The following is a 17,180-nucleotide window of genomic DNA, read 5'->3' as shown; positions in this document are numbered from 1 at the left end:
AATAAAATATAGACTGATAGATCAGACATAGATAGACAGAGAGACGTGATAAAACAGGCTCGAAAATTTGTTATCAGTGAGTCAAAACTGACCTTGAAAGAGAAATGATGTTTTGTGGGTTGGTCTCTGTTGCTTAAAGACCTTTCCCAGGTCTGTTCTCTCCCCGCGGCTTCATAGACCACCTTACATGTCTCTAGGACCGAGCGGAGCCTACCTGATTCCGTGTCATGGATTCCGGACGTCCCTGGATGGGCACATGGTGCTTTCTCAGGGACGGCTTGAGCTGGGGCTGCGGGCTGACGCTCCGTGTGTCCCCCTCGAGGGGTCGGACCCCGCCGTTGTTTGGAGCCGCTCCTTTCTGGAGGCGAACACTTCAGGCCTTTGGAGCTGGTGGTGTGTGACTTCTGGGACCAGTTCCTGACGTGAAGGAGCTCTCTGTGGTATCACAGCTGCCTCCGCCGGGAAGCCACAGAGGAGAAATTTCCTTTTGCACTAGAGGCTTTAGAAAGTTCTTAGTCTTCCAAGAAAGAGGTTTTTTGTGTTTTTTGTTTTGTTTTGTTTTCCCTTCTCTTGAAAAAATAAAAATTATAAGTGAGAAGCTTAATACTGGCCACAAGCAGGTTATCATCAAGGAGCGAGCGCCCACTACGGCCAGCGCAGTGCCCCTCCCAGGCTGCATTTCTGACCTTTTCTTTTCTGTGATCTCACTTCCCATTCCTGTTTGTTTAAATTGTACTGATTTATTATGTAATACCTTTTTTTTTAAGGACATATGGGATATATTTATTTCTTCCTTACCTGTCTGAGGGTCTTTAATTTGTCACGTCTGGGGCCAAGTGCCAGAGGTATCTGTTCTGAAGTTCATGTTTCCGACCCTTGAAGGGCTCTCTCAAAGCTGGGGAACAGGTGCAATCAGACAGGCGTGCACTCTGCTACCGGCCACAGTGGATGATAGCTGGGCGTCAGTGGGGTGGGGGAGACCGGAGACCAGAGAGTGGGAGGCATCGGAGAGTGCTGGGACTAAACTGGAGGGGATAATAGGAATCACTCAGGAAGACCATCAAGAAGGGGTGTTGGAGGCAGAAGGCCCCGAAGCGGAGGCAAGGTGACATGAGAGAATGTGCGACGGCCAGAGGGGCCCGGGGGACAGTTCCGTTGGATTCCAGAGCCAGGGAATTCGTGGCCGCTGACCTTGGAGCCGGGGGTGGAAACACCAGCAGAAGTGCAGATTGTCGATTTCATTATGAAGAAAACCACCCAGGAATTTCAGGCAAGAGGTGACATCACTGCCTTTTCATGTTTGTGCTGTGTAAAAATAAAATAAAATCCATAAATGTCAGCCGCATTAAAGTGTGTTTTAAAATAACCCCACTGACATTTCCTGCAGACTTTGGGGGCACGCCCACACGTATTCTTGCCACGAGGTGCCGGGCCCATGACTCAAGGGGCAGCGGCCGCCTGCCGCCCTCCTCAGAGGAGCGGCCCAGATGACCTCGCAGCCTGTGTGTGGTGGGTGGTCAATTCACACGAGTTTGGTTTTGCCCACCTCGGCTGAGTTTCCCAGAGGCCCTCAGGAGCTCTTCTTGCCGTGTCCGACGGCCGACACGTGCAACGGCTTCTGGAGAAGGATCGCGTGTTCGTGTGGGCCAATGATGCTCTCCTTGGAAAGCCGGGTCTCCTGATGGCGCGCGGAGATTGATTTGATAATCTACAATACCCTGGAACGCCCCGTTCATTTTCCAAGGGGATGGCAGCCTTTTGGCTCAAGTGCAATCCAGCTGCACAGGGAGGCAGAATCCACCAGAATGACATCCACGGCAAGGCAGCACACTGTTTGGTCTGAGAGCGCGGAGACGAGCGACCCTGGCCCCTGAGAACACAGGACCTGTGCAAATCAGCACACACAGACACTGAGTGTGGGCCCGGGGCGGGGGGCTGCTTCTGAGCCGGCATGCCCACGGCTCAGGAAGCGACACATCCATGGGCGTTTTGGACAGAAGTCTCCGTGCCTCTCTGCTCAGGCACCTACCTGCATGGGTTCATTGTACTGAACTTGTTGCTTTCAGCTGAATTCACTGTGTGATCGAGTTCTTTTTTTTAAGGACTTATTTATTTGTTTGAGAGACAGAGCGAGAGGGCGTATGGAGGGGAGGGGCAGAGGGAGAGTAGAGAGAAACTCGAGCAGACTCCCCGCTGAGTGCAGAGCCCGACGTGGGGCTCGATCTCAGGACCCTGAGACTGCAACCTCAGCCGAAGCCAAGAGTCGGACGCTTAACCACCCAGGCGCCCCCGTGATGCAGCTCTTGCTGTGCCCTTGTCCTCCGTGTGAGTGCTCTCCTGTCGGCTCGAGAGTACAGACATGTGCATGTCCACTCGCTCCAGTCATTCATTGTTCTCGTCAATCAACACATAAATATTTACTGAGAAAATAGGCTTCGCCGGGCTCTCTGCTGGGCTCCGGGGATGTATGCATGAATAAGACACAGTGCTGTTTGCATGGAACCCACAAGCTGGTAACGACCAACAGGTGAATGACCACCATGCCGTAGGCTTCAAGGAGTGATGCGGCGTGTGCGGGAAATAGCGAATAAGCGAGCTGCCTTCGAAGCCTGTGTTGCCACCGTCGGGCTGGGAGCAGCTGCCTTCACCTGTTTCCATCTGCGAGAGGGATTTCTCACAGAGTGAGTTAATCACACGACCCTCAGGAGTTTTGCCAAGCACCACGGGCTGCCGTGTGCATCCCCAGCAAGGATGGGATGTTATCTTGGCGAAGCAGCGAGTGGTTCTCAGCTGGGGTTATTTCGTAACCTCTCCCCATTTCCATGCAACCAGGGATGTCTGGCAACATCTGGAGACATTCTGCTTGTCATATCCGGATGGGATTGTGATGCTGGTAGGTAGAGGCGGGGGACACTGTCAAGTATCCCCGGTGCAGACCAGCCCCCACAACAAATAATTATCCTGGAACCTAAAATATCAGCATTGCCAACACTTATCAGCTCTACCATAAAGGAACTTCTTAGCTGGTTATACAAGCCACAGTATATGGGCAAATGCCAGTGAGGTACGTTTCATAACGTGAGAAATTTTCATTTAGATTTGCAATTTTCTTCTGTGTCCAGAGCATCACTTGGGTCCCAGATGAAGGGCTTTTGTTATACTCTACCCATGTTTACTGTGGACGGACACTTGTTTTATTCCCCGGGGTTCTTCCTAGCTTGATAATAGACAGGGGTTTGTGGCCAGCGCTGTGGGCTTCCCAGGCCCTCGTCCACGGCGGTCGCTCCTGCTCACCTCTCCCGTCTCTCCTTTCCCTGGCTGCCCTGCGCCTCTGGCTGGGGGCTGTCTGTCCAGCTGTCACTCTCGGCTGCTGGCCCTGACCGGCCGATGCCCCGTCTCCCGTCTCCACCGACCCCTGCCACCAAGCGGTCCTGATCCTTAACGCCAAGCTTAGATAACCTGGTCTTAGAGACCGTAGTTTGCGGAGGGTCTCCCAAGATGAGCTCTTCCTGCCACGCGTGTGTCTCTTTTCACGGACCAACTGCTCCAAGCTTGCCCAGCGTGGAGGCTGAGCGTGTTTGCCTGACCCCGTCACGCGACAGTGAACGCCTCTTTCACAGCCACACACCGTTTCGGGGTGAGATCACGTGTCGCTCGTGTTCTGTTTGCAGTGGTCACCCTTTGCCTTCCCAGAACAGGTTTCTCTAATAGTGGGGTGATTGGAAAACTCTTGCCTTCATGTGTGAGTAACCCAAGAGCTCAACTGACCGTTCAGAAGTTTATATAAAAAAATGTAAAAAAAAAATTGCTGTTCACATGAATCATTTGGTACTCCAGCCCCTTGTGAAAAGCCAAACCTCATTCTCCTCTGACGTATCAAACGTTTGAAAGCAAAGACTCAGATTTGGCCTTCATTGTTATCTTTAATGGGTGTGTTGTGATTTATAGCATGTGCTTTTATGTCTTAGATAGGATTATTTGATTCAATATAATAATAACGTGGGGTGCCTGTGTGGCTCAGTAGGCTAAGCCTCTGCCTTCAGCTGAGGTCACGATCCCAGGTCCTGGGACTGAACCCCGAGTCGGGCTCCTTGCCCAGCGGGGAGCCTGCCTCTCCTTCTGCATCTATGTCTCTCCCTGCTCATGCTGTCTAGTTCCCTCTCTCTCTCAAATAAGGAATTTGTAAAAAATATATAATAATAATGCTCATAATGGAGATGACTAACATTTGCTAACCTCTCACTATGTGCCTTTCGGCAAAGGTTATGGGGTTTGTTACTTCTTGTCCTCACGAAACCCTCCAGGTAGACGTGTTTATCTTCACTCCGCTGAAGGGGTCACTGCACCTTAGGAAAGGTGGTCTGTCTCTCACGGCCACATAATAAGGGAAGAACGGGCATCAAATCCATTGCTGATATCCAGTGAAAGATTTGATAGGAATGAGCATCATCTTTTTTCTTATTTTATCCTATAATAAATCATTTCCCCAAATGCTAAACTACAGCTCTGCAAATTCCTAATTGCTATGGGAAATAATAAACGAGAACTCTGAATGCACACACTCATCTCTTAAAACCAACTGCGATGTCATGTATCTTCATTGTGTCCCACAGACGCAGGAAGGGCCGTGTGACCTACACACTGACCCCACGACTCTTCCCCTTCCCCAGCAGCCTGCTTTGCATCTCGTACACACAGCCGTAGTTCACAACTTTCTTTTATCTTCTGTCATAATATATGTGCTTTTTTCCTATATAAAAAATTTATTGGAAAAATCCACATCACATTTAGAGATGCTGGATAGATTCTGGTTTTTTTTTTTTTTTTTTTGCGGTTTATGTAAATATTGCACCTAGATGTTTGAACATTTAGCAATGCCTGTATTTGTAAAAAAATAGATTAACTGTGATTAACTTCTGACCCAAAGGCACTAGGCTTACTTTGAATGTGCTCAGCATATTAACAAGAACTTCTGTCTCTGATGATTTAATTGCCCGGGCGCCAACTTTGGGACAGAGAGAGTCAGCTGGTTTTCTTGGTGAGCATGTTTTGGACTTGAGTTCAGACTTCAGAGACGATACGCAGACAGACTGGGCCCTTCCCCACCTTGGCATCAGGTGGGGTCCTTGGTATGCCAAGAGTCGTCGTCTGCTAAGCTGGAGTCCGGGCAGGCAGGCCCGGGATGTTGTCCATCTCAGCAGCCTGGATTATAAAATATGGTAGCACTTGAGTGAAGGACAAAAACCGCCATCACTTAAAACTCACTGGCCTGACAACTGGAAATCCGGCTTCCGAAAATCTGGTTGCTTCCATCAGTTCTGAGGGTCACCTCCCGTGAAGAGGTCGGAAACAGTCGCCCCTCCAGGCCCCGCCCAGCCTTCCGTGCCCACGCCGGACTCCGCTCCTTCACAGCTGCCCAGCACTGGGTGTCCGGCTGAAGTCTCCTGTCCATGGGAGAGCCCGTTGTCTAGGGGAGGGTCATTCTCCCGAGGGCTCCGCACTATTTAAAGATCAGATACGTACTATTGTGTTTCACTGTCCCCTACCATGCTTACGTCACGTGACAACTCGCGATACGCAGGTACGTGAAGGCTCCTGCGATCCTTCATAATTCACGCTCCACAATCGGCCAGTCAGCAGTCAGCAGGCTGTCGCCCTCCCAATCCCTCCGACTTCCCTGGGTCCCGTGACGGCTGGTCGTCAGCCCTGATCCTCCTGGCTTCTTACAGGCTTAGTCAGGGGCTCTGCTGCAATGACAGGTTGGAGCATATCATCTCCAGACCCCATGGGATTGAAAGACAGAAGGCTGTAAAGTCCATCCTTCTATGCATCTTCTAGAACATGCCATCACCTGGTCTGCAAGATCATTCTACTGAACAGCAAGATCATTCTACTCTTTGCGGCTCCTCCTGGGATGCCGTCTGAGCTCCACTTTTCGGCGATGTTCTTAAACCGAGGGTTTAGGCCACTTAGCTTTGATGTCATCCTTACAAAACGATGCAGTCTCTGCTTGGAGACCCTGCTCTGTCATCTCCTCCTCCTCCGGCCTCAGAAGAGCACGTAAGGCCCTTGTGAAGATTCCTGGTGTCCTTCTGTTCCTGTTTCCCTCCAGCTTAGACCCCTGCCGTGCAGACTCAACAAGACGCAAGCCAGCACAGTGATTAGTTAATTGAAAAGTTAATAAACTGGGAGCCAGAAAACTGATATGTTTTCAGTATCTCGCTATTACATAAAAGGTATAAATTTATACTTGTTTACCGAAATTCTGATGTAGGGCCAAGAAATTGTCTTTGTGCTTAGACCTGCTGGCTGAAGCTATGGGCCACGCTTCTTACATAAACCGCTAACAGAATACGTCGTCTCTAGATTTGATTCTTTCAGATGGAATGCAAAACTATTTAAGTGCATGATACTCCGAGTTTTGTTGATTCTTCCCAGGCTTTTACAGGTGTTTTGCTCACATTTAACTTACAACCTTCTTTTCGTTGTCATCTTTGGTTGGTTTCTTTGATGTTCTATGACAGTACAGTGTAACGAGAACCCCTTCTGTAGGCAGGCCTGTGGATCAGAAGAGCTGCCTTGTGGCCAGCCGGTAACTGGAGTGTCGAGAGCAGAAATGCCTGTGGGTGCCTGAGAGGCAGCGGCAGCTGGGAGAGCCCCAGGCTACTGGCACCAGCATGTTCTGTCGCCCGCGCCGAGACCCGTGTTCCCTGGAAGATTGCATGAAGTTAGGTCAGGTCAAGGTCCGAATGGTACCTAGAATTCCCAGAATTCCCAGGAGGCACTATCCTCCCCTTGTCTTCCTGCATTCCTTTCATCTGGAAAGCTCTCTCTACCACCTACCCACTCCTCCCCACCCTACCCACTCCTCAAGACTCAGACAACCGACCATTTCTCTGCAAAACCTCGATAGCACCCTACCACCCGCGTGCCTCTTCTTTACCTCTAGAGACCTGCGTAGACCTTTCGTCCCTCACGTGCATTTCACCTAGATACAATGTGCTGTGTTGGACAGTCTCCCCCACTAGACTTCAAACGTCCAAGGCCTGTACTTTTCCTGCCTTTTGTCTCTCCACTCCAGGACCTAACCCAGCGGCTGGCAGGTGGGGTGAATTTTGTTTCATGAATCAGTGATTGGCGGGCATCCGACTCCGTGCAGTTCTCCTTCCTTAATGCTACTGTGACCATGGTCCTGCACTGTGGTCTGGTTTGCACAAACCACTTACAGTTATTAACATTTTAAATAAGTTGACATAAAAATAAAACTTCATTCCCTCGGCCCCATGAGTGGAATTTCAGATGCTCACTAGTCCCATTGTCTGCTGGTCTCCAGATCGCGGGCGTGGGTAGAGCGCGCCTGTCCCTGCAGCATGTTCTATGGGTGTTACCATTCTGTCCCTCTGGAGCTCCACGTTGGGGACAGTCCCTCTGCTACGTCCCCTGAGGACCGGTCGTCTCCAGTTTTCTCCACCTTGGCTTAATATAACACAGAGTTCCTTTCTTCAAACAATTTTGCTGATAAATTTTGTTCTTCCTATTGGTCTAGGGCTCTGAGCTTTAACACATCTTTATGGAAAGTAGTTTGCTTTAACAGCTTTGATGGGGAAGGCTATTTGAGACAAAGCCTGCAACTTGGAGGTTTAAATCCCATTCACGCAATCTCAATGGCAAACACCCTTATCCATGGTCATCCGGAACGTAATCACACACAGCTTCACAGCTGGTGTCTCCCAGCAAGAGGGCTCTGGTTTGGGGTCACTCACAGAAATTTCACTGTTCCTGATGCTTCCATGAGAACCTAAGACAACTGGTCAAAGAGTTTTTATAAAAATAGTCAGCTTATTTTTTTAAGATTTTATTTATTTATTTGACAGAGAAAGAGAGATCACAAGCAGGCAGAGAGGCAGGCAGAGAGAGAGAGGGGGAAGCAGGCTCCCCACTGAGCAGAGACCCCTATGCAGGGCTCCATCCCAGGACCCTGAGATCATGACCTGAGCTGAAGGCAGAGGTTTAACCCACTGAGTCACCCAGGCGCCCCCAAAATCGCTTTTGAGAAATGTCCTCTACATCGTGTCCTGTCTGCTTCCCTTACCGCCCCCATTCACTGCACTGTCCCCGCGACCACCGGTCTGAGGAAGTAAAATCCCAGTAGCAGTCACATCCAGGCCACATGCCTTGTGCTTTGGAGCAGCGGGAAGCACCTTCCAGAACAGTCTCTGTTTGAGAGGTGGGTCCTAGTAGTGGACATGTCTAAGGAGCTGAAAACTGAGCCAGTGGATAGGTCATTATTTGCACCAAAGTCACAGAGATTGTCTTTATTCTACTTACGTCAGTTCATATTCAGTAACCTAAACCGTATCCAGTCATCTCCTGAGTCCTAACCTATATTAATTTATGACTGAGTGTTCGGGGGTAACCGCTCTGACGTCATTCACACGGTTCTCCTTATAAGTGTGTCTCTCCCGTCAAGTCTATCCTGTGCTTACAAAACAAAACAAAAAGCAAAACCAAACCAAACCAAACCGAAACAAAACAAAGCTATGAGTCAATATTAATAAGCCAACAATAAACTTTTTTTTTTTTTTACTATATTTTAGGCATAGGTATTCCTCGTAAGTTTTCCTTATCTTCACGCCAACTGGTTCTGTAAGGTGGATCTGCAGGTGGTTTCGCGGGTGCCTAGAGTGGGAAGAGACGAGGGCGCAGTAGCGAGCTCGCCTTCCCCTGCCTCCTTGCTCACTCCACCACCTTCCCCTTCCTCTCCCTCTCCCGGGGGGTCTCCGAGGTCCCTTCCCCCTCCTTCCTGTGCTCCTTGCTACGGAAATGAGGAATATTCCATTGCATGAATACACCAGGTCTTGCTTATCCGTTCATCTGTTCGTGGACAAGTGCACTGGGTCCCTGTTTCAGCTCGGTGAATCCCACCGCGAGCGAGGGGGTACACATACTGTCCGAGTCCTGGCTTGCAGAGCTGTGGGGCATGTATCCTAAACTGCAATTGCTAGATCAGATGACAGTTCTCAGGGACCTTTTTGAGGAACTGCTTTTCTGTTTCGCACAGTAGCTGCCTCATTTTACATTCCCACCAGCAATGCCCAGGGATTCCCAATGTCTCCACATCTTGGTGTCTGTTCGTTTGCTTTGATAACATTCATCCTAATGGCTGTGAAATGACAGCTCCTCGTGGTTTTGATTTTTGTGAATATTTATTTATTTACATTTAGAGAGAGAGAGAGAGCGCGCGAGCACTCAAGCAGGTTGGGAGGGGAAGGGGGAAAGGGAGAGAGAGAGGAGAGAAAGACCCCAAGCAGGCTCCATGCCCAGGACGGAGCCTGATGTGGGCTTGAGCTCTAAGATCCCTGAGATCATGGCTTGAGCGGAAGTCAGCAGCTGGAGACTTAACTGGCTGAGCCACCCAGGCGCCCCAGTTTTCATGAACTTTTAAGGACTCCTCGTGTCTGGAGGACAGTGGTCCTTGGTCTGCTCTTCCCACTTGTCTCCGTCTTGTCTCTCAGGCCTCACTGACTCTTTCATGCTCCTCTCTGCTCAACCTCTCCAGCGTGGCCACCTGTGGGTGCACAGGCTCCTGCCCTGATTCTCTACAACCTGGTTAGCCTATTCCCTCCCCTCTCCTGGGGGGCATCTTTGGACCCGTCAGGTGGTAGGAACGACCACTCCCGTTCACCAAGTCGACCTCCTGTGCACCCGCCAGCCCCACTATTGAATCTGACAGCGAGATCGGTACCAAGAATCCCAGACATGACACATACGGAAAGGATATCAGGGTTTTAATCGCAACAGCACTGAATACAATGTCAAACACAGCGACTTGTACTCGATACCCACGAAGTTTTCATTATTTATTGAATAGATAATTATTTTATTTGTAATACCCCTTGAAAATTAGGTCACATTTCACCTATTTTAGAGGCAAAGAGAAAAGAAAACCCTTTTTAATGATTCTCACTATGAATTGCTGCAGGAAGAATTAGACATCAATTCAAGCATTATACATAAAACAGCAATAAATATGATATTCACGATCTGAAATGAGCTTCATCAACCATTTACAAAGAACACCCAGTTTATTTAATGGGGTTGTATTCATCCATTGCTGTGAAGATAATGGCTCCAGACTGCTCATTTTAATGAGGGGACTGCCACTGGGTAGACATTCAGTCTACTTTCATGACCCTACTGAGAAGATGGAATATTTGGGGTTTTTTTTCTTCCTCATGTGGAATAAAATAAGTAGTCAGAAACCTCCTTGCTCAAAGGTGTTGGATATGATTTACTTGGAGAGTCAAATCATGCATATCTGCCCTTGTTTATTTATGAAACTCAACGTACTGCGAGCGGGCTTTGCTCCCTGCTTTCCAGCCGACCCGGGACGGCAGGTGGGGGCCGGTGAGGGAATCGGTGCTGTGAGACCACCCACACCCCGGGTCGTGTGCCCCTGAGCCGTTTGCTCCCTCGACCCCTCTGAGGGCTCCATAGACGCTTCCAGAGTCTCTGTCCTCATAGATGCCTGACGTTGCTACCAAAGTTCTCCTTATTCACCAGAAAATATTACCAACTGAGAAGCTCCCCCCAATTATTCTGAAGCGTATCTTAAGGATTTAAAAATTCTTTGGAATCTGATTAATGACAAGGATTTGGATTTTCTTCCCCAGAGTTATGCGGGGTGGAGCTCGAAAGGCAGAAGGCGTGTCATTGGGGGAAGAACCCGCTCCCTGAGCACAGCTGAGTTTTGACTCACTCTTTGCTCAGCCTCATCGCCGCATCGTCTGACTCCGGTGTCTTCCTAGAATGTCACCTCACTATCGTGCCAGATTTACTCTGGAGGGGAAAAAAAACAATTAGTTATTTTCGATTAGTTATTCTCAGTTTTTGGAGGGACAGCCTCCAGAAAGGTGAGAATTCATGTCTATTGCTTTAGGCCACACCATCTACGGGGTTCTGTTATACACACCTGCCACGTGCTCTCCCAATTTCTCATCTCCTCTCTGTGACTCAGAATGACCTTCTTGTCATACAGTGTTCCCATTATTCCTTTCCAGCTTCCTCCCTGTCCGGTCCAAAGCCCCTCAATGACTCTCATTGATCAACAACACAATCTGCTCTTCTTTCCATGGTGTCTGAGGGTCTGCTGGACCTGGCCCCTTCCGACTTCCCCAGTTTCTTCTCTCCCTGACCAGCGAAAAAAGCTTGTCGTCACCACCCCACCTCACCTCACCACCCCAACTCAGGACACGTTTTCTCGTGAGTGCTCGGCTGAAACTCCCTGTTCACTTATTTCTTGGTTGTTTCATCCCTCCCTGGAGGGCATCACTCACAGCTAACGTCCGGAGTAGCACCTGATGCCTGGTGGGGAATCAGTAAATACTTGTTAGGAGTGGATACAAGAATTCAAGGCTGGCTAGGGATTCAGGATGGCTCGGCTTGCAGTGCCTCAGTGCCTAGCGAGGGAGCAGGAGCTGACCAATCTCCCAGATGTCCCTTAGCATCTGCCTTCGGAAATAAATGGTGGACACGCATGCTTTCTCACCTCTTTGGTCTCTGAGTTCAAGGCCTTACATGTACTAGAGCAACAGCCCAATGTGCTATTGGTGCTCCAAGCCACAACTAGTGACTTGGGGCTCAGGGGACCTGAGGCCCTTCTCCTACCTGTGCTTCTGGAAAGACCATCAGCTTCTCGCTGGTTGCACATCAGCGGTCTGGACTGTGCTCGGATCCCTGCACAACCCCAGCCTGCTGACCAGTGTGGGGAGTGCGGGGAAAAAGAGCCAGGCTCCAGCAGCTCTGACAGATTTCTAGCACAGCCTCACCCTGGACCACCTTGGGTCTCATGTGCTCACACCGAATCCCTTCTCTGCTTGGGAAAGAGATTTTTTTTTTTTTTAATTAAGTGAAGAAGAAAGCAGAATTGTAAAATTAAAAAAAGTTTTTTGGAAGTCTGTGTTGAGCCCAGCATGCCAGGAGTAAGGGGGACCAAGAAGAGGCAGAGAGGGTGGCCAGAGCCTGCCCTCCTGGAGGAGTGACCTACAGAGGCCTGTGTGCTGGCAGTGGCCGGCGGGCAGCTCTCCTGGGCTCCAGGCGGAATGCATGGAGCAAAACCACAGAGCAGACGTGTGACCGGTTCACAAGCGTTGCTTCTCCACAGTAAGGAGAAATCGCTCTCATATTAGCTTTCCAAGCGCTTTGGCCGTGTCCTCTATTATGCCAGAGTGCATGTCTGTGAATGCAGATGGGAAAACTCAGGTCCTCATAAGTCCATCCTAGATCCTATGACCTCGTCCTATTACCCATAACTTCCTTGTACTTTCTAGAGGACATCCACTAGTGTCGACTGCCTGTGTCTCTGTCGGCTGCTCTCAGAGCAGATCCGTGGATGTGGGTGATGGGGTGGCGGATACCGCCTACTGTTTGGTCCTGGAAACTGTTTCACCAGAGACACCTGCTGCTTCCCCTTTATGCTTTTTGTTTTGTTTTGTTTCTAATTTTATTTTGAGTTTCGTGGATATTTGAATCACGTGAGGCAATGCTGACCATGGGAGCTCTCAGAGCAGGTATGGGAGGGGGGCCGAACTGCAGCTTAGTGAGTCACAAGTTGGGGATTTGGGGTGACTGATTGGTCATGCAGATCAGGACCCTTGTAGGATCACAGAGACAATATTCAGGATTCACTGGACCTAAGCTAATCGGGATCTAAGGCTTCCTGTAACCATAGCCTAGAGACCCCACACCAGGGTAAGGGATGGTTACTGCAGGGGCTTGATGTGAACAGGAAATCATAACGGGAGGGAGACAGTCTAGGACCACTGCTTTTGATAACGACTTTATTATTGTTTTCAAGTGGTATTTCTTGCCTTTGTTTTAAACCAACTGCCTTTTGGGGGCTTCTGTCTTTACTTAGATGCAAACGCTTTGAAGAATGATTCCGTGTGGGTGGCTTTTCAGAAAACTGTGTCCGTGGTCAGACTGCCTCAGGCTCTACTCCAGGGGCCACTTTACAAATGGAGCCTTCATTTTGAACTCCAGGGCCAGAGTCATACAGCTGGTGGCATCCCTCACTCACACGCGGATGTGAGGGTTTGCGTGGAGCACCCCTTCCTGGTGTTGGAGAAGCTCAGTGCCTAGCACGTGGTGAGAGTTCAGAAAATGCCCCTGTCTCTTTTATCCCCACCGTGCCTGACACTTCTCCACACTGTTTGATGGTTCACCCAGTCCGTCCCTCTCCGTCTGGCCTCTGGACAATGCCCTCGGGTATCACGGACCCGTGTGACTTTCTGAGCATCCTGATTTGTTTCTAGCCTTCGGTTTGACCTTCTCACCTCTGCTGTAGCTGCTCTCACGGTTCAACACCCTCAAATTCAAGTTCCATCGTCTCTTACTTGTGGAGCCCCCTTTGCTCTCCGTCGCCCCCGTGAACGTGGGAAGTCGGCTCGACGTGGAGGCCACTCCCGCCGGCCCCGTGTGCCCCTGTGGCCCACGTGGGGCCCGGCTCTCCGTTCCGACCAGGCCGTCCAGCTCGTTCTTTAGGCTCCACAGGAAGACACACATAGCCTGCAAGGTCAGACTTGGGTTCTCTCTCCTCTGAGCACTCCTTGCCTCTCCCCAACCCCAGCCCTACCTGGAAAGCACTATTCTCTCTCTTACCTTGATGGTGGGGACAATTTTTGTTGTTGTTGTTGTTGTTGCTGTTTTGTTTTGAGACACCACTCAAAAACATGCACAGATCACTGAGAAACTTGAATGAACAGTTCAGGATGATTCCTGTAGCACGTGTTGCTACAGGCGTGTAGAACCGAATCACATCTCGGGGCAGGGTCAGGCGGGGAGGGCACACGGAGCTGACCCCACTTGTGTCCCTGGAGCCGTCTTACCGTATCTCGTCCTCTGCTGCCCGGTCTTATTCTCATATCTTTTACTGCTCTTTATCTTTTCATATGTCACTGGCTAAGAAGTCAGACTCTCAAGTTTATTTTCAACTATTACAAATATTTCTTCAGTGTCTACCATGCACTCATATTGAGGATAGATGCAGGAACAAAAATACTACAGGGCATTGCTTCACAGAACCTCTGTGCAGTCGGGGGTCTGTGCGTTGAGAATGTTTGACTTGGCTTTGGAGAAGGAGCAAAATCGTTTATGGGCAAAGTCAATGACCTTGAGTGACCTTGTAATATTTATTGTTGTGGCTCAGAGTTCTTGTTTGACTTATTTCTTCATTCTCTTTTTTATTCTTGTTGAAAAAGGTTGCCCACTTGCTGATCTCCCCATAATCACAGTGACAGCAGGCTTCTCACAAAGCAAACAAGCCCCGACGTCCCACGGCCTCAGAACCGCAGAGCTTCATTTCGTGTTCCTGTCCCCGTCCAGTGAAGGTCACTGTCCCTCCTGCAGGTCCTCTGAGAAGAAGGGTCCACAGGCGGTTCTGTTGGCAGTGCATCGCCTGGACTGCTTGGCTCCAGAGCATACAAACCCGGGCCAAACCTGTGAGTGACCGAGTTTTGGCTCACTTCCAATTGGCCTGACCCTCCTTCCGTGGACTCAACCTAAATCCCAGGAAGCCAAGGGCACATGGGTATTTGGTGAGCACTAACAGCCATAACACTAAGGTGTTGTGGATTTGTATAAGAAGAAATTATTAAGTACGTGTTTTGTGGGCTATGCTAGTACCAGATTCCAGTGGGAGCAAGAGACAAAATTAAAGGGAAGAAGGTAGAGCTATCTCAGCCTCTGCCACTGAGCCGTGGCGTGGTGGCTGAGCCACAGGATGGTTTGGGCTTTCCATTTTCTCATCAGTAAAAAGATGAAGTTGGATTTAATTAGCGGTGGGGTCCATATTCGCTTTAAAATTCTCCTTTTTAGGAGCTGGGAATTCAACTGAAAATGTAAGATGAAAGAAAACAATATTGTGTTAAGACGTTTCAAATTCTTAAATGAAGATAGGATCAGAACAGAACGGGTTTCACCAGCTGGTGGGGCACCGTTTATTAGAAACAGAAGGGCCCTCTGCCTCCTACAAGCAAATCACAATGGTGACTTGTACATGCTAACAACATTTCATAGTCTCATGTTTCAGCTTTTGTGTGTTCCCATGGCTTGACTTCTCTTTTACTTGCACATGGAATGACATTCTTCGTTGGGAATGCATGCAATTTCTTTCAAACGAGTAACTGTGGGTTAGGGGAGAAGTCAACTATTCTGTGTGTGTGTGTGTGTGTGTGTGTGTGAGAGAGAGAGAGAGAGAGAGAGAGAGAGAGAGGAGAAAATGCCAGGCAATAAATTTGAATTTAAAATTTGAATGAAAACTCCAGGCTTTGCATTGCGTACATCTATGTTCAACTACTCATCTTTGTAGTTTTTGTGCAAAAGCAGCGATAGACGACATGTAAATAATTACCATGGTTGTGTTCCAATAAATCTTTATTTACAAAAACAGGATATGGGCTGGCTTTGACCATAGTTTGCAGACCTCTGACCTAGGGTCACGGGTATTAGAGTGATTTTTTCCACTTTTATCTGTCTAGTTAATACTAAGCTATTTCCTCCCTAGTTCTGCGTATTACTAGTAAAATGTTTCCTTTTAGGATGATCATCACATAGTATCTTAGACGTTCCTCGGCGTGATTTGTTAATGAGTTTATCTTCTGTTGCTCTGTAAAAAAATAGGGGCTTAAAATAGTGCACATTTATTATCTTATAGCATCCGTGGTCAGGAAAGGCACTGAGTGTCGGTTCGATCTCAGGGCTCGGGGTCTCCGGTAAGATGCAATCAAAGTGTCCTTTCAGGGTTCACCTGGGGTGGGCTTGTCTTGTAAGCTCTTCCAGTGGTTGTTGGGATCCAGTCCCTGGAGAACCACCGGATAGAGACTGCAGCGCTTTGCCACTCGGGCCTCTCTGGAGCAGTTCATTTGCGCACGAGAACCGGCTTCATCTCTGCAAGCAAGTGGAGCCAGGGCAAGACACGGGTCTCGCTCAGCAAGGGAGGGGCACCTCACTGCTCTTGCTGGCCTCTGGTGGCTGGGGCCATGCCAGAGGAGAGAGGTGGGCCCCGGAGCTGAGGACCTTTGGGCACTTTCGTCACGCACCCTGCCGCAAGGACCAACCTATTCCAGGCCGTTTAAAGCAAGGGCTCTTCTGCCGGAGGAACGATTCATGGACCAGGTTTGTGGAACTCCTGGAGGTAGTAGGAATAAAGAGTCATTTTTATAATGGGATTTCTGTTGGGAAGGATTTTTTGAATATACAAATTAACATGACGAAGTATGTATCTATAATAAAAATCCCTTAATTGAATGCTTCCCCACAAAGGTATAAATAAACTGTTTTTCATAGAGTTGATTTTTCTGTAGGCAGTTTTCTAGAATCAGTTACCTGGAGAACAACTAAGTAGATGAGGGAAACAGCTTTACATGCCACAGACACGAGACAATCTCCCACGACCTTAGCTGATCAATTTCAACAGCGTGTCGGGTGGAACTTGGGCCGTGTGAAAAATGGATTCTGGACTATCTTTTTGATAATATTTGTATAATTTGTCCTTATACAAATAAACAGAAGAACATCAGAAAATAAAGCTGAGGAAGGGGAAAAAAAAATTAAACCAAAACCAGAAAGGTAACAGAAATCTTGTAGCCAGATTGTGAGATAAAAACAATCTTAAATAGTTTGCAAAACAGGGGCATTTCATCATCTTTCATTTATGGAATTTCATGACAAGTGGGATGCTCGCATGCCATGCACTAAAAGGAACCCTGAAACTGGTCCCCAGGAACCTCTGGGCCATGAGCCAGAAAGTCGTAGGTGAATCAGCTGCCTCAGCTGAAGCCTCAGCCGTCTGGGTGCTGGCTGGCTGGGTATAGGAGGTAGTCACTTCCCGTTCCCCTCCAGATCCTGCCGGGACCTACCCAGGGTGCAGGAGGCACGAGGCAGTAGGAATAGGAGTCCTTATTTCTGCTATCATTGTATACTAATGCGGAGACAATGCTTATTTTCATTAGAGCCTGAAGGAACACATTTTCTCAGCCAGTGCAGGGGCAACTGTTAAATCATTCAGCCTCGGAAAGGTGAAATATTCATCTCTGGTTTGCACTGTAATAATACGCCTCCCAGAGTCCGCTTCTCCAGGCGGGATGGTCTCCCACACACTGACTGATGGAGGCTTTGGAAAT

Source organism: Mustela nivalis (genome assembly GCF_964662115.1).
Source record: "Mustela nivalis genome assembly, chromosome: 8".
NCBI classification, from domain to species: Eukaryota; Metazoa; Chordata; class Mammalia; order Carnivora; family Mustelidae; genus Mustela; species Mustela nivalis.
This window is presented reverse-complemented; position numbering follows the sequence as displayed.